We start from the raw sequence: 27,966 nt of genomic DNA on the forward strand, positions 1-27,966 counted from the left end.
AATGGAAGGTGTCTATATTCCCTCAAAAGTGCTGCAGTGCGGGGTATGGTCTGACAACCCCAGGGAGAATTGTTATGTTTGTTTGCCACATAGAGAAAATATGTGATTTATTTCTGGGTCCCTGGGGTGGAGTATTTGGAGAGTAGGGTGGGCCAGTGCTCCACCCCGCAGTTTGCAGGTAGCACATTATGTCAAAAAGTCCAGTCCAGGAATTCTGTCTGACTCAGCTAGCTACTCACCTGCATATGGTAATTGACAGCAGGTGCTAATAAAATCCCCAGTCAGGGTTTGAGAGGTAGATTTTTGCCAGCAGTAAAGGAAAACTGCAAACACTCTCCTGAGAGACTGAGAGGAATTATATCTAAAGGACAAAGTTTGAAAGGTCTGTGCAATATTACTTTTGTGAAAAGCTACTTAGTGCAGACAGTTGTACTTGTTAGTAAGTGCTCAGTGGAGCAAGCCTCTTTTGTTTTGTTTATGTTTATTTTGCCTGTTTTTGCCAGACCTGATAATAAACAGACTGTATTTTATAAAGCTACAACCTTGTGTGGTGTTTCCAGCTTTGAGGACTGTGTGTTTCCAAGATCCCAGGTCACATATGGTGGAGAATGCGGGCAACACACTGATAGTCTGTTAAGGAAACAATACCACACTTAAAATGGAGGAAGTTGTAAAGGCTTTACTACAGGCTACGGCCTCACAGCAACAGGCCACTGCCACACAGCAGCAAGCTACTGCAAGCCAGCAAGAAAATATTGCAGTGCTACAAAATCTGGTATTAACACAAAGAGAGGAACAGCAGAATATCGCACGTACCATGCAGCAGGAGATTCGAGGCCTATCTGAAAGACTGGGCAGGTGTGCTGCAGAAATTCCACACAGTTCTAAGACTCTGAGAGTGAGTAACTATTTGCAAAAGATGGTGGCTACAGATGATGTGGAGGCTTACCTGATGGCTTTTGAAAGGACAGCCGAAAGAGAAGGGTGGCCTGCGTCTGAATGGGCAAGTCTCCTTGCGCCATTTCTGAGTGGAGAACCTCAGAAGGCATATTATGATTTGGAGCCTGAGCAGGCCAGTGACTATAAAAAGCTAAAAACAGAAATCTTGGCCCGCCTGGGAGTAACGACAGCAGTAAGGGCCCAGCGATTTCACTCCTGGACTTACAGTCAAGACAAAGCCGTGCGGTCACAGATGTTTGACTTGATACATCTTGCCAGGAAATGGCTACAGCCAGAGGTCAACTCAGCTAGTCACATTGTGGAACAGCTCGTGATGGACCGGTTCCTGCGAGGATTGCCTGTTTCCCTGCGGCGGTGGGTCAGCCAGAGTGAACCTAAAACTGCTCACGGTCTAGTTGCCCTGGTGGAACGCTATTTGACTGCCGGAGAGTTTCTACAAATCCCCAACCAGGAAAGACCTAGAACCCCGAAGATCCAGAGTCCCAGTAAATTGGGTAAGACTGTTCCGGGGAAAAGGGGGTATCGGGAGGAGCAGATGGGTTTTTACAACCCGAGAGACATTACAGCAAGGGACAAGAGTTTTGTGAGGCAGGAAGGGTCCACAATAGCCTCAAAGATGTTGTCTAATGCTAATATTAAATGTTTTCAATGTAAAGAGTATGGACATTTTGCAAAGGACTGCCCTGAGAATGATGTTGCTATGGAATGTAATGTTGGCAATATGAGAGACAATTATTCATTGTACTCTCGCTCAGTATATGTAATTACCAAAAATGATTGTTTAAATGGCCACCCTTGGTGCACTGTAAGGGTGGAGGGAAATGAAATTAAAGCTTTGCTGGACTCTGGTAGCATGGTTACGCTCATAGACAGGGGTCTGTTGAGAAATACTCCTATTGATAATTACCAGAACCTAGATATTGCTTGTGTCCATGGGGACATACACAAGTATCCAACTGCTAAAGTACTTATTGAAACTCAAAATGGCCCTTTAAATCATAGAGTTGGTTTAGTGGATAAATTAGTCCATGAAATGATAATAGGCAGAGATTTTCCCCATTTTTTTGAATCTATGGGATGCTGCTGAGGAAAATTCACCGGATTCAGTAGAGGGCGCTGTTTGTGACTTTCCCTTTTCTGATTTATTGGGGGATGACTTAGACAAAATAACTCCTGCTAGAGGGAAACACTCAACCCCTATGGAAACCCTAGTTGGAGGTAATACTGAACAGAATAATACAGGTCAATCTAATATATCTGAACCTGATGTAGAAATAACTGACCTAGAGGTTAGCCCAAGTAACTTTAGGGCTGCACAATGGGAGGATCCAACTTTAGCTGTGGCTAGAAACTATATTTCCGTAAGAAATGGCACCCCCATTAATACTGATAAAGCACTCACCTATCCATACTTTGAAGTGGAAAATGATTTATTGTACAGAGTTGGGAAAAAGGAGTCTGTCAAACAGCTGTTAGTACCCCAGGCATATCGACACACTGTATTAAATTGGCACATAGCCACATACTTGGGGGGCACTTGGGGATTGAAAAAACCAGAGAGAGAATTCTTAGGAGGTTTTATTGGCCAGGTGTAATGGCATCTATCACAAATTATTGTTCTTCTTGTGCTGAATGCCAATTAACTGCCCCTCTTACAGCATACCGTAGCCCCTTGGTGCCCTTACCCATAATTGAGGTCCCATTTGAACGCATTGGTATGGATTTTGTGGGTCCTCTTGTAAAGTCTGCAAGGGGGCACCAGTATATATTGGTAATAGTAGACTATGCTACACGTTACCCTGAGGCAATACCCATGCGTACTACTTCAGCAAAAGCAATTGCTAAGGAGTTAATGTTAATGTTCAGCCGTGTTGGGATTCCCAAAGAAATATTAACAGACCAAGGCACTCCATTTATGTCGAGAATTACAAAGGAGTTGTGTAATCTTCTTCATATAAAGCATCTGAAAACATCCGTATATCACCCACAAACTGATGGTCTGGTAGAGCGATTTAATAAAACACTAAAGGCTATGCTCAAAAAAGTAATTGATAAAGATGGAAAAAACTGGGATTTCCTTTTGCCTTATTTAATGTTTTCCATCCGAGAGGTCCCTCAAGCTTCTACTGGGTTTTCGCCCTTTGAACTTTTGTATGGAAGACACCCCAGAGGGTTGCTAGACATAGCTAAGGAGACTTGGGAACAGGAGTCAACCCCTCACAGAAGTGTGATTGAACATATAACTCAGATGCAGGATCGGATGACAGCCATTATGCCCATAGTTAGAGAACACATGGAAAATGCCCAACAGAACCAGCAGAAGAGCTATAATAGAAATGCCAGGGTTCGTGTGTTTAATCCAGGAGACAGAGTACTAGTCCTGGTTCCCACTGTAGAGAACAAATTTTTGGCAACATGGCATGGGCCATATGAAGTCATTGACAGAGTGGGGGAAGTAAATTACAAAGTAAGACAGCCTGGGAGGCGAAAGGAGGTACAGATTTACCATGTGAATTTACTTAAACCGTGGAAAGAAAGAGAAACACTTGTGGCTATAAAAACAGCAGACCTCCCTACAATGGAGGAGCATGAACCCGTAGTCAATATCTCAGAAACCCTGACTATCCACCAGAAGAGGGAGGTAACAGACTTCATCAGATTAAATAAAGATGTTTTCTCCTCAGTCCCAGGAAGAACTACGATAATAGAGCATGACATTGTCACTGAACCGGGAAAAAGGATAAATCTAAAGCCATATAGAATACCTGAAGCCCGGAGGGAAGCAATCAAATTGGAAGTAAAGAAAATGCTGGACCTTGGGGTAATTGAAGAATCCCAAAGTGACTGGAGTAGCTCAATTGTGCTTGTGCCAAAGCCTGATGGCACAATCAGGTTTTGTAATGATTACCGGAAGCTGAATGCAATATCCAAGTTTGATGCATACCCCATGCCAAGGGTTGATGAACTTGTGGAGAGACTCGGGAGAGCCAGGTACCTTACCACATTGGATTTGACCAAGGGTTATTGGCAAGTGCCGCTTACAGGACGGGCAAAGGAAAAGACTGCCTTCTCTACTCCAGATGGGCTCTTCCAATACAAGGTGTTACCTTTTGGCCTACATGGTGCTCCAGCAACATTTCAAAGAATGATGGACCGGATCTTAAGGCCACATGCTCATTATGCTGCAGCTTACTTAGATGACGTGGTCATACATAGCGAAGATTGGGAGTCTCACTTGCCAAAAGTGCAAGCTGTCCTTAATTCCATAAGAAATGCCGGTCTGACAGCAAATCCGAGTAAATGTACCATTGGCTTGGAGGAGGCCAAGTATCTTGGCTATTCCATTGGAAGAGGAATAGTAAAGCCACAACTTGCTAAAGTTGAAGCCATAAGGAATTGGCCACGACCTATGACGAAGAAACAGGTCAGAACATTTCTTGGGCTTGTTGGCTACTACAGAAGGTTTATCTCCAACTTTGCTACTATAGCAGGTCCTTTAACTGACCTCACTAAAGCAAAAGCTCCAGTAATAGTGAAATGGTCCTCTGAAGCTGAACAGGCATTTCAAAATCTCAAGGAAGCCATCTGTAGACAACCAGTGTTAGTCACCCCTGATTTTTCAAAGGAGTTTGTTTTACAGACGGATGCCTCTGATGTAGGGCTTGGAGCAGTGCTTTCCCAGGAAAGTCAAAGTGAAGAGCACCCAATACTATACCTGAGCCGTAAACTTCAACCTAGAGAAAAGAACTATTCGATTGTTGAAAAGGAGTGTCTAGCAATTAAATGGGCTGTTGAAACTCTCAAATATTATTTGTTGGGCAGAAAATTTAGACTAGTTACTGATCATGCACCTCTCAAATGGATGAGTCAAAATAAGGATAATAATAGTAGAGTTACACGCTGGTTCCTTAGTTTGCAACCCTATCTCTTCTCAGTAGAACACAGGGCAGGAAGTAAACAGGGTAATGCTGATGGCCTTTCACGTATGCATACGCTTTTGGCCATGGTCGCTCACCCCACTAGGTCTGAGCTGGCGGGGAGGATGTGTGACAGAACCCAAGGCATAGTAATGGAAGGTGTCTATATTCCCTCAAAAGTGCTGCAGTGCGGGGTATGGTCTGACAACCCCAGGGAGAATTGTTATGTTTGTTTGCCACATAGAGAAAATATGTGATTTATTTCTGGGTCCCTGGGGTGGAGTATTTGGAGAGTAGGGTGGGCCAGTGCTCCACCCCGCAGTTTGCAGGTAGCACATTATGTCAAAAAGTCCAGTCCAGGAATTCTGTCTGACTCAGCTAGCTACTCACCTGCATATGGTAATTGACAGCAGGTGCTAATAAAATCCCCAGTCAGGGTTTGAGAGGTAGATTTTTGCCAGCAGTAAAGGAAAACTGCAAACACTCTCCTGAGAGACTGAGAGGAATTATATCTAAAGGACAAAGTTTGAAAGGTCTGTGCAATATTACTTTTGTGAAAAGCTACTTAGTGCAGACAGTTGTACTTGTTAGTAAGTGCTCAGTGGAGCAAGCCTCTTTTGTTTTGTTTATGTTTATTTTGCCAGACCTGATAATAAACAGACTGTATTTTATAAAGCTACAACCTTGTGTGGTGTTTCCAGCTTTGAGGACTGTGTGTTTCCAAGATCCCAGGTCACATATGGTGGAGAATGCGGGCAACACACTGATAGTCTGTTAAGGAAACAATACCACACTTAAAATGGAGGAAGTTGTAAAGGCTTTACTACAGGCTACGGCCTCACAGCAACAGGCCACTGCCACACAGCAGCAAGCTACTGCCAGCCAGTAAGAAAATATTGCAGTGCTACAAAAACTGGTATTAACACAAAGAGAGGAACAGCAGAATATCGCACGTACCATGCAGCAGGAGATTCGAGGCCTATCTGAAAGACTGGGCAGGTGTGCTGCAGAAATTCCACACAGTTCTAAGACTCTGAGAGTGAGTAACTATTTGCAAAAGATGGTGGCTACAGATGATGTGGAGGCTTACCTGATGGCTTTTGAAAGGACAGCCGAAAGAGAAGGGTGGCCTGCGTCTGAATGGGCAAGTCTCCTTGCGCCATTTCTGAGTGGAGAACCTCAGAAGGCATATTATGATTTGGAGCCTGAGCAGGCCAGTGACTATAAAAAGCTAAAAACAGAAATCTTGGCCCGCCTGGGAGTAACGACAGCAGTAAGGGCCCAGCGATTTCACTCCTGGACTTACAGTCAAGACAAAGCCGTGCGGTCACAGATGTTTGACTTGATACATCTTGCCAGGAAATGGCTACAGCCAGAGGTCAACTCAGCTAGTCACATTGTGGAACAGCTCGTGATGGACCGGTTCCTGCGAGGATTGCCTGTTTCCCTGCGGCGGTGGGTCAGCCAGAGTGAACCTAAAACTGCTCACGGTCTAGTTGCCCTGGTGGAACGCTATTTGACTGTCGGAGAGTTTCTACAAATCCCCAACCAGGAAAGACCTAGAACCCCGAAGATCCAGAGTCCCAGTAAATTGGGTAAGACTGTTCCGGGGAAAAGGGGGTATCGGGAGGAGCAGATGGGTTTTTACAACCCGAGAGACATTACAGCAAGGGACAAGAGTTTTGTGAGGCAGGAAGGGTCCACAATAGCCTCAAAGATGTTGTCTAATGCTAATATTAAATGTTTTCAATGTAAAGAGTATGGACATTTTGCAAAGGACTGCCCTGAGAATGATGTTGCTATGGAATGTAATGTTGGCAATATGAGAGACAATTATTCATTGTACTCTCGCTCAGTATATGTAATTACCAAAAATGATTGTTTAAATGGCCACCCTTGGTGCACTGTAAGGGTGGAGGGAAATGAAATTAAAGCTTTGCTGGACTCTGGTAGCATGGTTACGCTCATAGACAGGGGTCTGTTGAGAAATACTCCTATTGATAATTACCAGAACCTAGATATTGCTTGTGTCCATGGGGACATACACAAGTATCCAACTGCTAAAGTACTTATTGAAACTCAAAATGGCCCTATAAATCATAGAGTTGGTTTAGTGGATAAATTAGTCCATGAAATGATAATAGGCAGAGATTTTCCCCATTTTTTTGAATCTATGGGATGCTGCTGAGGAAAATTCACCGGATTCAGTAGAGGGCGCTGTTTGTGACTTTCCCTTTTCTGATTTATTGGGGGATGACTTAGACAAAATAACTCCTGCTAGAGGGAAACACTCAACCCCTATGGAAACCCTAGTTGGAGGTAATACTGAACAGAATAATACAGGTCAATCTAATATATCTGAACCTGATGTAGAAATAACTGACCTAGAGGTTAGCCCAAGTAACTTTAGGGCTGCACAATGGGAGGATCCAACTTTAGCTGTGGCTAGAAACTATATTTCCGTAAGAAATGGCACCCCCATTAATACTGATAAAGCACTCACCTATCCATACTTTGAATTGGAAAATGATTTATTGTACAGAGTTGGGAAAAAGGAGTCTGTCAAACAGCTGTTAGTACCCCAGGCATATCGACACACTGTATTAAATTGGCACATAGCCACATACTTGGGGGGCACTTGGGGATTGAAAAAACCAGAGAGAGAATTCTTAGGAGGTTTTATTGGCCAGGTGTAATGGCATCTATCACAAATTATTGTTCTTCTTGTGCTGAATGCCAATTAACTGCCCCTCTTACAGCATACCGTAGCCCCTTGGTGCCCTTACCCATAATTGAGGTCCCATTTGAACGCATTGGTATGGATTTTGTGGGTCCTCTTGTAAAGTCTGCAAGGGGGCACCAGTATATATTGGTAATAGTAGACTATGCTACACGTTACCCTGAGGCAATACCCATGCGTACTACTTCAGCAAAAGCATTTGCTAAGGAGTTAATGTTAATGTTCAGCCGTGTTGGGATTCCCAAAGAAATATTAACAGACCAAGGCACTCCATTTATGTCGAGAATTACAAAGGAGTTGTGTAATCTTCTTCATATAAAGCATCTGAAAACATCCGTATATCACCCACAAACTGATGGTCTGGTAGAGCGATTTAATAACACTAAAGGCTATGCTCAAAAAAGTAATTGATAAAGATGGAAAAAACTGGGATTTCCTTTTGCCTTATTTAATGTTTTCCATCCGAGAGGTCCCTCAAGCTTCTACTGGGTTTTCGCCCTTTGAACTTTTGTATGGAAGACACCCCAGAGGGTTGCTAGACATAGCTAAGGAGACTTGGGAACAGGAGTCAACCCCTCACAGAAGTGTGATTGAACATATAACTCAGATGCAGGATCGGATGACAGCCATTATGCCCATAGTTAGAGAACACATGGAAAATGCCCAACAGAACCAGCAGAAGAGCTATAATAGAAATGCCAGGGTTCGTGTGTTTAATCCAGGAGACAGAGTACTAGTCCTGGTTCCCACTGTAGAGAACAAATTTTTGGCAACATGGCATGGGCCATATGAAGTCATTGACAGAGTGGGGGAAGTAAATTACAAAGTAAGACAGCCTGGGAGGCGAAAGGAGGTACAGATTTACCATGTGAATTTACTTAAACCGTGGAAAGAAAGAGAAACACTTGTGGCTATAAAAACAGCAGACCTCCCTACAATGGAGGAGCATGAACCCGTAGTCAATATCTCAGAAACCCTGACTATCCACCAGAAGAGGGAGGTAACAGACTTCATCAGATTAAATAAAGATGTTTTCTCCTCAGTCCCAGGAAGAACTATGATAATAGAGCATGACATTGTCACTGAACCGGGAAAAAGGATAAATCTAAAGCCATATAGAATACCTGACGCCCGGAGGGAAGCAATCAAATTGGAAGTAAAGAAAATGCTGGACCTTGGGGTAATTGAAGAATCCCAAAGTGACTGGAGTAGCTCAATTGTGCTTGTGCCAAAGCCTGATGGCACAATCAGGTTTTGTAATGATTACCGGAAGCTGAATGCAATATCCAAGTTTGATGCATACCCCATGCCAAGGGTTGATGAACTTGTGGAGAGACTCGGGAGAGCCAGGTACCTTACCACATTGGATTTGACCAAGGGTTATTGGCAAGTGCCGCTTACAGGACGGGCAAAGGAAAAGACTGCCTTCTCTACTCCAGATGGGCTCTTCCAATACAAGGTGTTACCTTTTGGCCTACATGGTGCTCCAGCAACATTTCAAAGAATGATGGACTGGATCTTAAGGCCACATGCTCATTATGCTGCAGCTTACTTAGATGACGTGGTCATACATAGCGAAGATTGGGAGTCTCACTTGCCAAAAGTGCAAGCTGTCCTTAATTCCATAAGAAATGCCGGTCTGACAGCAAATCCGAGTAAATGTACCATTGGCTTGGAGGAGGCCAAGTATCTTGGCTATTCCATTGGAAGAGGAATAGTAAAGCCACAACTTGCTAAAGTTGAAGCCATAAGGAATTGGCCACGACCTATGACGAAGAAACAGGTCAGAACATTTCTTGGGCTTGTTGGCTACTACAGAAGGTTTATCTCCAACTTTGCTACTATAGCAGGTCCTTTAACTGACCTCACTAAAGCAAAAGCTCCAGTAATAGTGAAATGGTCCTCTGAAGCTGAACAGGCATTTCAAAATCTCAAGGAAGCCATCTGTAGACAACCAGTGTTAGTCACCCCTGATTTTTCAAAGGAGTTTGTTTTACAGACGGATGCCTCTGATGTAGGGCTTGGAGCAGTGCTTTCCCAGGAAAGTCAAAGTGAAGAGCACCCAATACTATACCTGAGCCGTAAACTTCAACCTAGAGAAAAGAACTATTCGATTGTTGAAAAGGAGTGTCTAGCAATTAAATGGGCTGTTGAAACTCTCAAATATTATTTGTTGGGCAGAAAATTTAGACTAGTTACTGATCATGCACCTCTCAAATGGATGAGTCAAAATAAGGATAATAATAGTAGAGTTACACGCTGGTTCCTTAGTTTGCAACCCTATCTCTTCTCAGTAGAACACAGGGCAGGAAGTAAACAGGGTAATGCTGATGGCCTTTCACGTATGCATACGCTTTTGGCCATGGTCGCTCACCCCACTAGGTCTGAGCTGGCGGGGAGGATGTGTGACAGAACCCAAGGCATAGTAATGGAAGGTGTCTATATTCCCTCAAAAGTGCTGCAGTGCGGGGTATGGTCTGACAACCCCAGGGAGAATTGTTATGTTTGTTTGCCACATAGAGAAAATATGTGATTTATTTCTGGGTCCCTGGGGTGGAGTATTTGGAGAGTAGGGTGGGCCAGTGCTCCACCCCGCAGTTTGCAGGTAGCACATTATGTCAAAAAGTCCAGTCCAGGAATTCTGTCTGACTCAGCTAGCTACTCACCTGCATATGGTAATTGACAGCAGGTGCTAATAAAATCCCCAGTCAGGGTTTGAGAGGTAGATTTTTGCCAGCAGTAAAGGAAAACTGCAAACACTCTCCTGAGAGACTGAGAGGAATTATATCTAAAGGACAAAGTTTGAAAGGTCTGTGCAATATTACTTTTGTGAAAAGCTACTTAGTGCAGACAGTTGTACTTGTTAGTAAGTGCTCAGTGGAGCAAGCCTCTTTTGTTTTGTTTATGTTTATTTTGCCTGTTTTTGCCAGACCTGATAATAAACAGACTGTATTTTATAAAGCTACAACCTTGTGTGGTGTTTCCAGCTTTGAGGACTGTGTGTTTCCAAGATCCCAGGTCACAGTATCTCTTTGTGTGTATGTATCTCTGTGTGTTTACGTATCTCTGTGTGTGTGTATGTATCTCTCTGTGTGTATGTATCTCTGTGTGTGTGCGTGTTTGTATGTGTGTGTATGTATGTGTGTCAATGTCCTCCCCCTTCCTGAACTGCAGTGTGGTACAGGGTAATAGCACATTGCAGAAAAGGTAAGTCAGGGCTTAACAAATTTATTTTTAGTCTAGGAGCCAACCAAAATACTTTTAGGAGCCAGATTTTTTTTCTTTAATAAATGTGTGTGTGTATGTCTGTGTGTGTATATGTGTGTTTGTGTGTATGTATGTGTTTGTGTGTGTCTGTATATATGTATATATATATACTGTATGTGTGCGTATATATGTATATATATTTGTGTGTATATATATATATATAATGTGTGTGTGTGTGTAGTGAGACACTACTAAAAAAATCTCATCGCAGAAAATAAAAAAACTTCTGCCTCTGGGGTCTTATGGAGCTGGGTAGAGAGTTCCAGAGGACAGGAGCAGCATATGTCAAGTATTGGAGGCGGGAGTGGGACGTAGAGATAACAGGAGTGGAGAGATGTAGGTCAGAGGTTGATTGAAGAGGACAGGATGGGGGAATATTTCACGATGAGAGAGGAAATATATTTGGGAGTTAGACTGTTGAGTGCTTTGTAAGTTAGGGTTAATACTTTAAATTGTATTCTGGAGTGTATGGGGAGCCAGTGTATAGACTGGCAGAGCGGAGCAGCTGATGTAGGTGGATGAGCCTAGCAGAAGCATTCATAATAGATTGGAGGGAGGACAGGCAGTGTTTTGGAAGGCCATTTAGAAGTAGATTGCAATAATCAATGCGTGACAAAATGAGGGAATTAATAAGTATTTTTGTAGTTTTTTGAGTAAGGAAGGGACAAATTCTGGAAATGTTGCGTAGGTGTGAACGGCAGGATTTGGTAAGCACTTGTATATGTGGGTTGAATGTGAGTTCTGAGTCAAGTGTAACCACAAGACAGCGGACCTGGGGTGAGGTGTTGAGAATAGAGTCTCGAACCATCAGAGAAATGTCAGGTTTTGGATGTCTCGAAGTGGGGGGGGAATAAGAAGCAGCTCAGTTTTGGACAGATTGAGTTGGAGGTAGTGTAAAGACATCCAAGAGGAAATTGCAGAGAGGCAATCAGAAATCTGGTTGAGTAAAGAGGGAGAGATATCAGGAGAGGAAAGCATATTGCTGTGGATCAAGTAAGGAGTTAGTTGTGAGAAATTGAGTTAGCTGATTATAGACCAGTCATTCCAATATTATATTTTCTAGGTTTTGATTTCTGCAACTGAAAGTGTGTAGGTTTCTCCCAGGTAGAAGTTTGATTGCACTTTCATATGGCCAATGTGGAGGCAGCTCTTCAGCCTCCTTAAATTGAATGTATATTTTCATTAATGAAAGCCCTGTTTTTAAAAATACTATTAAAAAAGGCTCACCTAACATTACTCTTTAACAAAGCACTTGTATATGTGGGTTGAATGTGAGCTCGTGTATATGTGGGTTGAATGTGAGTTCTGAGTCAAGTGTAACCACAAGACAGCAGACCTGGGGTGAGGTGTTGAGAATAGAGTCTCCAACCATCAAAGAAATGTCAGGTTTTGGATGTCTCAAAGAGGGGGGAATAAGAAGCAGCTCAGTTTTGGACAGATTGAGTTGGAGGTAGTGTGAAGACATCCAAGAGGAAATTGCATAGAGGCAGTCAGAAATCTGGTTGAGTAAAGAGGGAGAGATATCAGGAGAGGAAAGATAGATTTGGGTATCAGCATATAAGTGGTACTGGAATCCAAAGGAGGCTATAAGTTTTCCAAGGCATGATGTATAGAGCGAGAAAAAGGAACCCAAGACAGAGCCTTGTGGTACTCCAACTGAGAGAGGCATAGGATCACAAGCTATGTTGTTAAAGGAAACTGAAAACAAGCATTTTGAGAGATATGAGGCAAACCAGGAGAGGGCTGTGTCTCAGATGCCAAATTAATATAGTATTTTTAGGAGGAAAGGATGGTCAACTGTGTCAAAGGCAGCGGACAGGTCAAGAAGAATTAGTAAGGAGTAGTGGCCTTTTGCTTTAGCTGATAAAAGGTAATTTGTTACTTTAGTAAGAGCGGTTTCTGTTGAGTGTTTAGGGTGGAATCCAGATTGCCGTGGATCAAGTAAGGAGTTAGTTGTGAGAAATTGAGTTAGCTGATTATAGACCAGTCGTTCCAATATTATATTTTCTAGGTTTTGGTTTCTGCAACTGAAAGTGTGTAGGTTTCTACCAGGTAGAAGTTTGATTGCACTTTCATATGGCCAATGTGGAGGGAGCTCTTTAGCCTCCTTAAATTGAATGTATATTTTCATGAATGAAAGCCCTGTTTTTAAAAATACTATTAAAAACAGGGACACTTTCATTCATGAAAGTTTACATTGCAGCCGTTTGTTTTTTTTAAATACTTACCTTTTATTTCTTGCAAGCTTGGAACACCGGAGCAGCGATTCCCCTGTCCCAAGGTCGTCTCTTCTTTTCTCAGAAATGACGAATCTGTGCATGCCCCCAAGGCTCACCTAACATTACTCTTTAACAAAGAATATTAAGAGAACTAAGCAAAATTGATAATATAAATAAATTAATATAAATAAATACATTGAAAATTGTTTAAAAAGTATTTCTCTATCTGATTCTTTAAAGTTTATTTTTTGTTTAGTGTCCCTTTAATGCAGCCTTAAATGCCCCCTCTTTCCAGTCAGTCTACTGAGCAACAGTAAAATTCACTATAGAGTGAGCTATACGACTAGAACAGGGACGTCCAGTCAGGGCAGTCAGTAAATAATGTTACAGTAAAATAAACACTACTTAGAAGGTGCTAAGACGCCCATTGTCCGTCAAGTCAGAAGTCACATTTCGTCATAAAGCCCATCAGGAAAAAGCCCCAAGTGAGGCAGCTCTCATATCTGCCTCTTGTGGGGGGGGGGGTGACAGTGTTAGTGTAAGAGAAGCGCTTAAAATCTGTGCTGTGGGCTGAAACTATCAGAAGAGGGAAATCTGGGCAGCAGAAATATAGTGCTGCAACTGTCTTTCCTGTTTTTCTGAAACATTAGCAACAGGAGAGGTAATAATTTAGTGCCTCTGTCTGCTCTGCATGTCCTGTGTGGGCGGGGCTGGGTTCCACTTATACAGTTCCCCATGAAGAGGGCTGCTGGAGCGTGCAATGCAGGGTAGCAGCAGTCCTTGCTCTATTTTGGCTGCCTGGCTGTGCTTTTTTACAATCTTCTGCAAGCAGCAAACAGCAATTGTGACTTTTAAGAGGGCAGAGCTCTTTCACTGTCTTCCTTCACTAGTAAGATCGGCAGTGTATTACTGGGATGTGCTTCTCTTAGCTATCACTGCTGCTGTTATAGCTCTCATGTGAAGGGTAAGGAGGGACTGTAATGCTGGTGGGATATTCCTCTATCAAACCAAACTTGGCCAGTAGTCTTCTTATCCCGGCGTCAAGTGGAGTGTGTCAGTATATGGCTGGGTTATAATACAATATATTTAATAATTATTCTTTAAACAAACCCCCAATAAAATGCATATACAAAACAATAAAATTAATATAAATTCCTAAATTCTTTATATTAGTTAAAATTTATAGACAGATTTAATTATATTTATAGAAAACCAGATATGAATCAAAATATACAAGTTTAAAACTGTTATAATATTCTTTTTCCAAGAAAACCAGATATACCTTTAGAATTAATCTTATTCCTAATTGAATTGCATTAAAATACCACTATGAAATATCACAGTATGGGTCCCTAGCTTCCAGAACAAATATACTTAAGCTATTTAGCCCACAAATGATTTTATATAACTCCAATTTAAAACATCAGACATTGTATATATTATTTGTACAAACAACCAACTCCTATGCCAATTTATCTGAGCTGAAATAAATTCTTAATTATCTACAGTTAAGACAAATTCTAATATATATATATATATATATATATATATATATATATATATATATATATATATATTTGCAAAGATAAATTACTTAGCATCAATGATTAGTTTTAAAGTACACAGGGCTATGAAACACAAGTTTAAAATACAACTTGGGCCCTTTTAAATTTACTAACTGTAATTAGACCGCAGCAATAATGAATGTATTTGCTTTAAAATATCAAATTATATATCTAACAATTTCTTATACTTCACCCAAATATGCAGATCAATGTTTCATATTCCAGAGTTTCTTGTGGGTCATCTATGGAGGGTTTACTCTCAATGTGCACAGGTTTAGACTTCAAGAATTGTTAATCTTTCTTTGTTTAAGAAAGTGTCCCCAAAAATGGCAGAGAATATGCTTGGCACCAAAGCCTATGCATTTTCCCTTCAAAAACGTAACGCTTCCTTTAGTCTGTCCTCTTTTGCAGTGAGTCTGGGTCTTTATCCACAAGAATAAAGAATCCCTCCTCCTTTTCTTTAAATCAATCCCACAGAATTTTGATAGGCCCTGATCCGGTGCTTTTCCCTGGTCCGCCCTTAGAGTTGAAACATTTGATTGGTTATTTGGATTTGCATGTGTTCTAAAAGACAATTCATTTGGTTGTCATACCGGTTTTAATCCCCTAGGGGGCAGCAGACAACCACAAATAGTTTCACCATCAATTACTGCTACAATCCTAATACATCCTTATAAAGTGATTATTTCCAACATATTATAATCTCTTGTATTAATAAATCATATGTTTCAAATATGGTCCGCACAGTGTCACTTCCTCTGATCATTTTAAGACCAAACATGAAGATATTCCACTTATAATATATCAAAATGTGTCTAAAAATCATATTTTCTATGAACAATTTAAAAGGATTATAATACCTTCATCATGGATTTAATTACTTTTTCAGTTATTATCTTAATATGACATACATACCTTGAGATCAGCAAATATATGTCATTTTCATATAATTATATCTACATTGGATTACTATCCCATACAGATTAATATTTACTATCTGTATATTTCTTTTTGAGTGTATAAAACATGGGATATTATTTAAAATACCAATTATATATGTACTTATTTGATGCCTGAAAAATATGAAGAAATAGGTTATTAACATTGGCCATTTTAAATCCTTAAAACATTCTATGCTTTAAAAAAAAATACATAGGTTAAGACATGCTGAAATTCGGATTCTGAGGTTTTCAGCCTCCAATATTACCCTTCTTAGGCATAGACAATCTCCCAGATTCATGCGTTTATATTTAATATGTTGTCTGAATATATATATATATATATATATATATATATTCATTTAAGTATCTTAAACTTACATGAAGATTAGGCACAATTTCTATATTTGAGATCTAATTTCCCATGTCAGTTGGTACTTGAGTTCAAACATCCTATGTGTGTTTTTAGATCTCAGCAGGGATAATGTATCATGTAGATGGTAAAAACTACAATTCTTTGAGCATGTTTGTATATTCAACCATTCCCACAGACGGACCGTCTATTCTCCACAGGGGGCCTGTGAGTTCATTATCCATCTTGGTCAGGAAGCCCATATATGGACCTACACTTCTGATGCACCATCATGCTAATATTTACTTTGAAGCAACTGTCTGATCTAAGATTTGCAATACACAGCCATCTAGATGACCATCTCTTTGAAGTAAATTGCCTGAACTAATGACTAAATATTTTAGAGCAAGAAGAATGGGGGTTGTTTTTTCCAGCCAAGACCATCTGGCAGAGATGACTGCAATCTACAATAAATAAAACTGATGCAACTAGTCTCATATATAATTAATCCTGTGGTCTTAACAACCATATATATAAAATATATATATATATACAGGTGACCCTCGGTTTACGCCGGTTCAATATGCGCCGTTTCAGAAAAACAACCTTTTTTTTCAGTCATGTGATTGCTATTGAAAAGCATTGTGTGCATTGATTAAAATAGTAGGTCGAGCTGTCCACTTGTGTTGCAGCAAAGATACACACATGCAGGCTGAAATGAATCAGTGTACATAGACCACAGACATCAGCTATCGAGCAAAGCTTTCAAAGGAACAAGATCTTCCCGTCTATGAATCAGTCCATACTGGAATGCAAAGAATTGCTACAGACCCAATATTATCTAACATCCTTACAATAGAAAGAACTGTTTGCAGAAAAATGCAAGTAAAGTCTGTGTTGTGTGATTTTTTTATTAGGGTTATAATGCTGTTCAGCAAAAGATTTTGTTCATTTAACTTAGTTTGATGATGATACAATCTGTTGTGTAATTATTTTATTAGGTGCCGTTCAGCAAATGTTTGTTCATTTAACTTAGTTTAATTATATATTCTGTGTTGTGTGATTATATTATTAGGTTTAAAATGCTGTTTAGCATTTAAAGTCTTCATTTCAAAGCTTTAAAAATAATGTATTGTGTTACTTATGACAATTTTGAGAGGGGCCTGGAACTTAACTCCCTTACTTCCTATATACTTACATTATAAACTGGGTTTCAATTTACAACGGTTTTGATTTACAACCATTCCTTCAGGAACCTAACCCCAGCGTAAACTGAGGGCTACCTGTATATTATTTAATAATCTTCACGGATGCCCTGACATAATTCCCCCTTCCAATTTTCAATGGATGTAGGACACCTGTATTGAAATTGGCTTAAAGTCAGTGGTACTTGGTGAGGATGTTGACAGTATGCATCATAGACAGTCTTCTGTGAAGAGAGTCCGTCATTTTTTAGCCTTCATGCTCATTAGCTAGGCATCTTTAAACTACAGCATTTCTTTAGTGCATTTGGGGATATGACATTTCATTCTCCCTCTATGACTTGTAATTGGGATCTAGGATGTCATGCTCGCAACTGATTAATATGGACCCATTTATCCATAAAAGTATCGTTTTTAGGGATCCTAATTTTATAGGCGACTGGAGATATTTTGTCAGTAACAAAAAAAGGTCCCTTCCATGATGGAAGAAATTTCTTCTCCTTAACCTGATCTCTTCCAAAGTTATAAAGATAAACTTTATCATTTATTTCATATTCCTTTTTGGACGTTTTGAGATCATAATAGGTTTTAGTGGCAGTTGCAGCTTTCTCTAAGTTCCTTTGAGCAAATGCAACTTGCCATGTTTGACTGGTTTGTTGTTAGTTTTCTGCATGCCATTTCTTTTCCAAGTTGGCAGGTATTCAACAAAACTGTCACGCACGTAATTTGAGTCAGTAATGATCACAAATTCATGAATACCATGTTCAATAGCCATCTCGATGGTTTTTAGAACAGCAGTTAGTTCTGCAACTTGAATGGATCTTGGTCCAATGTTGAACCCTACAGAAATATTTGGGAATCCCTTTGCCCAAGTTATACCAATGCCAGCAACCAATCTGTGCTTATTATCAATAGTGGCATGGTAAGAACAACCATCAATATATACCCAAGGTAATGTTTTACAATGGTCCTCATTGTATATCTTATACAGGGAAAGCAATTGTTCCTCCAGGAAATCATCTTCTAATAACTCTTCCCCATGATCCTTAGCAGTACAGTCGTGGAGATCAGAAAGCCCCTGTGCGACTGGATTCTTTTTATTCTGCTTGTAGCTAATCTCTAAAGGCCAGCCTTGTAAGGAAAGAGTCCAAGCTGTTATGCGGCTATTAGACAAATTCTCATCTCTAATTCTCTCACTTTGTAAATATAGCAAAGGCTGGTGGGCCGTTTCTACAATAATTTTCTCGCCCTGTATATAGCTGCGGAAATTTTGTAGAGGCCATACAGTAAATAAGAAGGCTTTTTCGCAATAGCTAACTTTTATTTCTACTGGGGATAGAGTTTTGCTCGCATAAGCAATGACTTTGCTTAAATTCTCATACTTTTGGTATAAAACAGCACTCATGCTTATATCTGTGTAACCTGTCTCTAAGTAGAAAGGTTTACCACCTTCAGGGTACGCTAAGCAAGGTGCTTGGGTGAGTTTCCTCTTCAGCTCTCTGATAGCTGTCTCTTGAGTTTCACTCCAGTGCCATTTCACATCCTTCTTTAGAAGAAGTAGCAGTGGTTTAGCTAATTCTGCATAATTATCAATACATTTGCGAGAATAATTTGTCATACCCAGGAATGATCTCAATTCCTTTAAGTTAGTTGGGTTTTTAGAATTTATTATAGCTTCCACCTTTTTCTTCTGAGGATTTACCCTTCAGAAGTAACTTCATGTCCCAAGAAGTTTACACGAGTGTGGCACCATTTAGCTTTTTGTAGGGATCATTTGACACCTGCCCTTTTAAGTTGGCTGAGGACGTGTTTAAGTTCTGTGATGTGTTTTTCAAAGTCTGTGCTTTTGATTAAAACATCATCAACATAAGATAAGGTCCCCCTTTCCAGTGCATCAGGCCTTATGCATGAATATAGCAAATTCATTTTCTGAATTTATGTATCCAAATGGGAGTCTCTGGAATGCATACTGGACCTTTTGGAATGAGAATGCCAGCTTATTCTGGTCCTCCTCGTGTACCTTTATGGTCCAATATCCCTGTGCACAATCAATGGCAGTGAATATTTTGGATCCCTGCATCTGCGCTAGGCACTGGTCAATATATCTTATACGGGGAAAGCAATTGTTCCTCCAGAAAATCATCTTCTAATAACTCTTCCCCATGATCCTTAGCAGTACAGTCGTGGAGATCAGCAAGCCCCTGTGCGACTGGATTCTTTTTATTCTGCTTGTAGCTAATCTCTAAAGGCCAGCCTTGTAAGGAAAGAGTCCAAGCTGTTATGCGGCTATTAGACAAATTCGCATCTCTTATTCTCTCACTTTGTAAATATAGCAAAGGCTGGTGGGCCGTTTCTACAATAATTGTCTCGCCCTGTATATAGCTGCGGAAATTTTGTAGAGCCCATACAGTAAATAAGAAGGCTTTTTTGCAATCGCTAACTTTTATTTCTACTGGGGATAGAGTTTTGCTCGCATAAGCAATGCCTTTGCTTAAATTCTCATGCTTTTGGTATAAAACAGCACTCATGCTTATATCTGTGTAACCTGTCTCTAAGTAGAAAGGTTTACCACCTTCAGGGTACGCTAAGCAAGGTGCTTGGGTGAGTTTCCTCTTCAGCTCTCTGATAGCTGTCTCTTGAGTCTCACTCCAGTGCCATTTCACATCCTTCTTTAGAAGAAGTAGCAGTGGTTTAGCTAATTCTGCATAATTATCAATACATTTGCGAGAATAATTTGTCATACCCAGGAATGATCTCAATTCCTTTTAGTTAGTTGGGTTTTTAGAATTTATTATAGCTTCCACCTTTTTCTTCTGAGGATTTACCCTTCAGAAGTAACTTCATGTCCCAAGAAGTTTACACGAGTGTGGCACCATTTAGCTTTTTGTAGGGATCATTTGACACCTGCCCTTTTAAGTTGGCTGAGGACGTTTTTAAGTTCTGTGATGTGTTTTTCAAAGTCTGTGCTTTTGATTAAAACATCATCAACATAAGATAAGGTCCCCCTTTCCAGTGCATCAGGCCTTATGCATGAATACAGCAAATTCATGTCCTGAATTTATGTATCCAAATGGAAGTCTCTGGAATGCATACTGGACCTTTTGGAATGAGAATGCCAGCTTATTCTGGTCCTCCTCGTGTACCTTTATGGTCCAATATCCCTGTGCACAATCAATGGCAGTGAATATTTTGGATCCCTGCATCTGCGCTAGGCACTGGTCAATATATGGCACAGGCCAGCCAGACATGTACACTCGTTTGTTTAGCTGTCTTAAGTCAGCACACAAACGCCATTGTCCATTGGGCTTAAGAACACCTAGAATAGGATTGTTATAAGAGCTGTGCACCTGTCTGATAATACCTCTTTCTTCCAGGTTCCTTATGATTTCTGCTAGAGAATCATATGATGTTAAAGGAAGTCTGTATTGTTTAACAAAGACAGGTGGTGCTTTGGGATCTGTTTGAATTCTTGCAATGTGCAAGTCTGTAGTCCCACAGTCATAAGAATCCCTAGCAAAAATATCCTTGTACTCCATCAGGAGTTATCGCAGCTGTCAGCGTTCATCATCACTGGAACAGCCATTAGCTAAAGAAATTTGCTCTTCGACTATTTGCTGAAATCCTGGAAAGATTTCAGGCTGTCCTATTTCGTAGGCTTCTTCCAACATAGAGGTGAGGTCCCCTTGATTATAATTTATATTGCCCCCATGACTTTGGGTTTTGGGGTATTCTTGCTGTTTGATCGGCTGATCAAATACTAGAGAGGCTTCTTCAATTTTACAGATGCCTTCCTCTGAGCTGAAGGGATAAATAGACTGAATTGTAAATAGTCCCTCTGGAATAGATGCAAAGGATTGTTCTATTAACTGTTCTTCAGTTAAGTATCCTTCAGGTATTAGCCCAATTACATTATTCTGGAATCCAAAAGTGTAATAACTTGATTCCAGCGTATATCCTATGGTAGTTCCCTTGGATAAGGTTATATCCTGTGAGGTCATGTTATGTACAATAACATGTATTGGAATAGTTCCAATATTTACCATAGGAGTATGGGTCATTGTTATACCCAGATTTTGCCTTCTATGGGAGAGGCAAATTAGTGTTTCAGAAGTTTTTAATTTCTGACCTCTTTTTACCTGTAAGGGTAAGAGGAATTTATCAGCCCCAGCAGGGATTATAACATTGTTAGACACCTGCATATTCACAGCATATGGCATTTGCTGGTTTGATTTCAGGTCTGCGTTTTCATCCTGAAATACTTCAGGGTTCCCCTTTAACCTGCTCCAGAGGCAAGAGTTAATCAAATCTATTTGTATGGCATATCTATGTAAGAGATCATTGCCAACGTATATTTGATTATGGGGAGTATTTAAAACTAAAAACAGGTGCTTTTCTGATTTATTACCTATAGAGATAGATAATAAGCATTTAGCTGTGATATTATAGCTTTCAGACCTGTCATCCAGGCCGTGGACACAGTGGTCTTGGGGAGAAAGATATTTAATCACTTTAGGTTCATCAATCTGCGCTAATAAGCCTTCGCTTATATAGCTAGCTTCCTGTTTTAAGTTCAATTAAGCATATTTGGGTTTCCCAAGGTCATGCACTTGCATAGGGGATACATAGGTCATCCTTAACTCTCTCAATCCCTGCGAGGTATGTAGGGAGAGAATATGATTAGTACCATTGTTGACATTTATCATTTCATTTGGTATATCCCTCCCCCCTCTCTCAGGTAATACTGCAATATTTATGACTGTGCCTGTGGCCCACTGCTGGCCACTGGCTATACCCCTAAAAAAGGATTGTTAGGTTGCTGAGCCATAAAAGCTTGACTCATATTAGTAAATAGTGTACATAATTGACTAACTTGCGTACTGAGTTAGCCCACTTGAATGGACAAGCTATCTTTACCCATGGACCGATTTTTTGATGTCCCAGGGTATTGATTCCTGGATCCTTGGGATCCCTCAGAATCATAGCTGTTTCTCCTATTTTGATGTGGTTGTCTTTGGGATTCAACTTGTTCAGAGTTAGTATCTTGGGGAGCACTATTTACTTGGGGTGTCTGGTTACCCTGAGAGTATTTTCGCCACTTTTGGTATTTATTTTTACGGGGATACCAATTATTTTATGGGCGTTCATCTCTTTGGGAATAATTATTTACCTAAGTATGCCCCCCATCTTGAGCATAATCTCTCTGCGCCTCAGCCCGTGTTGGGGGAGGGGCAGAGTTAAAACTTTGTGGGGATGGTCTGTTTTCTCGGGCCACCTCCGCATAGGTTTTCTTTTTAGACTCCAAATTGAAGGGTCTAGGTGACACCCTAGTTTCTGCCACAATTTTGGGACTTGGTTTTGGTTCCCTTTTAACCCCCTGTTCACTGGACTGCTGAATAGAGTATAACTTTGTACTCTCTTTGATCAGCCAGTCCAATGAGCAGTTCTCATCAAAATCTCTAGCTAAATTAAGTTTGATGGGCGCGGGCAGTGCTTCGAAAAATAAATTCTGAGCATTCAAATATGGGATAATCTTCAGCCATACTGTACGCACTTTTTAGTACAGAAAGGAATTCTATAGGGCTTTGATTCGCACTATATTTTAAACCATATACAGCTATTTTCGCTGCAGTTTTAGTGCGATATTGCCTGAATTCTTTTCTGCACTGTCGTTTTGTATCATTCCAGGAATGAATATTCATATCCTTTAGTGAAGCAAAGAATTTGTGATATTTACCTTCAAATACTCAGGGCAGAAAGTCAATTTTTGACTGCTCACTTGTGACATTTATTATGGATAAATCAAGGCCTCTAAGTGGTCAATTATAGAATTGGTTCCCTTGTTGGAGAACTTAGGTGCTGCATCCTTTAAGAAAGTAATTATTTTAGGGGTGTCCTATACCTTATTAGACGTATCTTGGGCTTTGTTAGGAGCCTTATTTTTGGTGTTGGAGCATTCCCTATCTTCCCTTTTACTATGGGAGAACCCTTACGCATATTAGTATTATGGGGGCTATTTGGGTAGCTAGCTCCACCCTCTGACTCACTATAATCACTATCCTCCCCCTCTGAAGTGTAGCAGTTCTCTGAATTTAAAACATGAGGTGACTGTCTATTTGGTAAATGTATTTCTGACCCAGTAGGGGTTCTTTGTTCAAATTCTTCCCTAAATTTCTGCAGTTCATCCCTAATGTATTGTTTAAGAGAGTTAGAATTATCTGCATTATTCTCATTGCTAATAGAGGGGTTTTCATTATGACAATACAACCTTTTTAAACCACTTAATTATCTCTGGCTTTGTGCGAGTTGTTTATGCAAATCTTCTATCTTGGCAAGTAGATTTAGGTTATGCTTATCTAAGGTGGCCATGTCTTGGGCAAACAATCATCAATTTTATTTTCGGCTATATTTAAATTCTCTTTGAATCTGCATGAGGAGCGAATACTATCTTCTAGCCCCTGTACTTGCTATTCCTTCTCTATGAGAGAAGCAAAGGGTATCTCTCTAAGGATAACCTAATAGGAGGCGCTCTAGGTCAATAAATGAGAGAGCCTAAACAGATATAATATGTTAAGATAAATGATATGCAAATATGTACAAGTAAATTATATGAAACAAATGAATCGCATAACATTCAAAGGACATAAGGATACATAATATGAAAAAGTCTCTTTCAAATAAAAAGTCCCAATGATGAATCCAAACCAAATGGGAGATAGGAGGGATCAGACCATGGAAGACAATGGAAGACAATCAGAAGCTGCACTCTCCTCACATCAAAACAGGTAAGACGTCTACAAAAAGAAGGGAGAAAAAAGAGAGGCGTGTGTACCAGTGGAAGCAGATTAAAAGACTTGTATTCACCCACACAGGGTACTCACATTTGGATGAAGCACTCAGACAGTGCTATTAGGCTCAGACTGGGTGATCAACAGCAACCCAGCTTGCTGTGCTTTCCAGCAAATGTACAGGAACACCTTTGGCTCTAATCCTTTAGAACTGGAAATGGAACCGCCAAACGATATCCCTTTCAGCAGGACACAGCAACCAGCATGCAAAAAACACACACAGGGACCTCCACAAATCGCTGAGCCAGTCCCAGTGCAAATGATTGGTAGGAGGTGGTGATTAATGATCAGAGGAGGTTCCAATAAAAATTATAATTTATTAAAACATTAATAAAAGTTAATAAAAACAGGAACCAAGAGGTAGGGCATATAGTAACCCTCTCTTAGAAATAACATGTGACACGTTTCATCAGGCATATAAAACATACTGATCATAGCTCTTATATATACACCAACACTACCAATCAATTAATTCAAAGAATGACAAACACCTGAGAGTTTGCCTCCCAGGGGCAGGCTATCAGCACTTTAACGCTTCATCTATGGTATATATTTCATTTGCAAAAAATAAACTATAATGATTAACAATATGAAATATATGTAAACTCTATATATAAAAAATCAAACCTATTATCGAGAAATATTTTCTCAAAAAAGTAAATTTCTATTTAATAAAGTGTAAACTCTTTGGTGAACAGATAAGGGGGCAATATAAACAATAAATGTAATGTTTGATAGATGATATATGTATTGCTTAGATGGGCATTATAGAATGATTAGTGCCTAAGTCATCTGATGGAAAAACATAGAAAAGAGTTGAAAGTTTTGCGTGTTACACAAACAAAATATGTAATGTTTTACAAATGTATTTGTACCTGAGTCATCTGGTAGAAGTAGAAATAGATAAACTGAAAACGAATTGCATTTAAATATATCGTTCGGTTTGCGGTAGTAGAAAAAATTGAGAAAGTGACGTCAGGTGAACTACTGCCAATGAGGACGTCTCTGCATAATAAAGAGCACCCGACAAATGTGAATCATGTGACTACGTGATTGCGTCAGAAAACGTGAAGTGAAAATGATAGACGTGTGTAGTAATAGTAATCTCATTGAGATACAACGAGACAGACAAGGGGTGTGCAGGACCAGATTTCCCATTTGGCACAGTAGGCATGTGCCTACAGGCGCCTTGCAGTGAGGGGCACCTGCCCGTCAGTAATAAAAAAAATATATATATATATTTTTTGTGAGGGCATTAATTTTAGTAAGAATTGTGCTGCCAGCTGCTTACAGAGTCGAGTGTTTCATTGGGAATATGTTACAGCAGTTCAGGGAGCCATGAAGGAGAGAGGGGCAAAGATTAAAACTAAACCCCTCCCATTTTCGCCAGGCATGTTTAGTTTCACTTTTATTTTCTGTACTTCTGTTGCCTCACAGCCAAGCTCCATGCTGATGTGTAGCAGACACTTTTTGTTGAAGGAATGAAGGCTTCAGAACAACAGGCTAGGGACTGTACAAGGCTTCTAATGCTGCCTAGAATGACAACATAACAAGAAGAGCACTTAAACCCCTTGGCTACCAGAGAGGATTGCAGTGTATTCACTTGTTATGCCTGTAGTGCATTTTTATAGCCAGGGGGTTAAATTCTGCTTCAGGATGAATGTTTTTGTTCTATAAAGGCATTGGAGGTGAGGAGGTTATGTTGGACTAGCTGCTCTGCTCTATATTACAAGCTGCCAATTGTGATTTACAGCCTTTAGGGCACTTTGACAACAAAGTTTGTAGACTGTAAGGCTGTTGCTATAAATGAAAAGCTTGATTACTAAAGGTTAACTAGCAAAATAAAAATGTGTATGTGTGTAAACCACTCACATGGCATATTTGTTTGTATGTATGTATGTGTATATATATATATATATATATATATATATATATATATATATATACACACACACACACACGCACACAGTATATACATACACATCACATTACAAATTGTTAATCTGTTCTTTTATCAAGTAAGTGTGGTATGTTTGTATTTTGTGGTAAATTGAATTTCTAATTTTAAACAACATCACATTATATTTATATTTCAGAACAAAATAAATGTAACATCTGTGTGTATTTGTACCAAAAATATCAGAGTTCACAAGATTTTTTTCATGTAGTGGATAAAAGACCTACATTTTATGTTTTCTTCCACTGGCTGCACAGGTTGTTGATGAGCTTGCATACTGCTAGTTTTAATATTGCTATTGTTTACACAAAACAGTTTTTAACTCCAACAAAATGTTAAGCACATAGTCAAAGTCATCTCCAGAAAAGCAATACACTAATGTCTTGTCAGTAAAGATGTCCTATGAGCCCATCTGGGTCTGCACAGATGTGTATCGCTGTCTCAGAACTGACATTGACTATGTGTTTAACTCTTTTGCAAGCGGCTAACACACTTCTGTGCAAGCACTAGTGCAATAATAAAATGCCCTAGCAAACTGTCACATTTTATGTCCCTTTAAATAGGGTTTCTTTAGAATATTTTGCATTAAAAGTTTAACATGATTTGTTTATGTTATACATAATAGAAATTGTATGGCCATTTGAGTTAAGTGAATATTGATTTTTGGTGTAGCTTCCATTACAACAAATATTGCAATTGGTGTGTGTATTTGTGTATCTCCATAAAAGGGAAAATGTAATTTCTTCTACAAGATACGACGAGTCCACAGATTCATCCTTTACTTGTGGGATATTATCCTCCTGCTAACAGGAAGTGGCAAAGAGCACCATAGCAGAGCTGTCTATATAGCTCCTCCCTTGACTCCACCCTCCAGTCATTCTCTTTGCCTATACTAAGAAATAGGAAGGGTAAAGTGAAAGAGGTGATAAAATGTTAGTTTTTATTTTCTTCAAGCAAGAATTTTTTATTTTAAATGGTATCGGTGAGTGTTATTTTTTCCCAGGCAGTAGATGGATGAAGATTTCTGCCTGGAGACTGATGATCTTAGCAGTTGTTACTAAGATCCAGAGTAATTCCCACAGAATGGCTGAGGAGTATTTAAAGAGCCACTAAACCCCACATTTTTCTTTCATTATTCAGACAGAGAATACAATTTTAAACAATATTCCAATTTACTTATATTATCTAATTTGCTGCAATCTTTAGATATCCTTTGTTAAATAAATAGCAATGCACATTGGTGAGCCAACTATGTGCAGCCACCAATCAGAAGCTACCGAGCATATCTAGATATGCTTTTCAGGAAATAATATCAAGAGAATGAAGCAAATTAGATAATAGAAGTAAATTAGAAAGTTGGTTAAAATTGTATTCTCTATCTGAATCATGAAAGAAAAAAATTGGGTTTAATGTCCCTTTAAGAAACTTCAGTGTGAGGAGTGGTTTTTATGCTACAAGCATTGAGGTATGTTCAGTCATTTTTTTCTGGAGAGACTGTGTTATTTCAGAATTGGCTGACAGTATCCCCATGAGGGAAGGGGTAAGCAGTATTCCTATTGTGAAAAAAAGTATTACTGGACCTGTATGTTGGGCTATAAAATGATTGACACTGATAACATAATGTTTGTGGGCAAACGATTATATGTTGGGAGATAACGTTTTTTTGTGACAAACGTTTTCTTTTTTATTGGCAATGGAGGGTACACATGGCTTCAGTTAGATTTGGGTATATGAACCCACATGGCTAGATTTTTAGACCGCTTTGGAGCGGTCCTTTTGCAAAGCTGTGAGACATCGAGTAGATGGGCGGGGCCTATTTTCGCGCCTCAGTTGCGCAGTTATATTCCCCATGCAAGCAGCAAGCTCCAGCTCCGGTGGGCCCTTCAAGAAAGTTTGGGCCTAATCGAAGGGCTAATCCGATTTTGCAGTCCCCTGAGGGCAGGTAGGCGCCACAGCAGGGCTGTGGCGAGTTGCAGTTTTTTTTTTTGACAGATTATAACGTTT

This window comes from Bombina bombina, chromosome 1, assembly GCF_027579735.1.
Source record: "Bombina bombina isolate aBomBom1 chromosome 1, aBomBom1.pri, whole genome shotgun sequence".
NCBI lineage: Eukaryota > Metazoa > Chordata > Amphibia > Anura > Bombinatoridae > Bombina > Bombina bombina.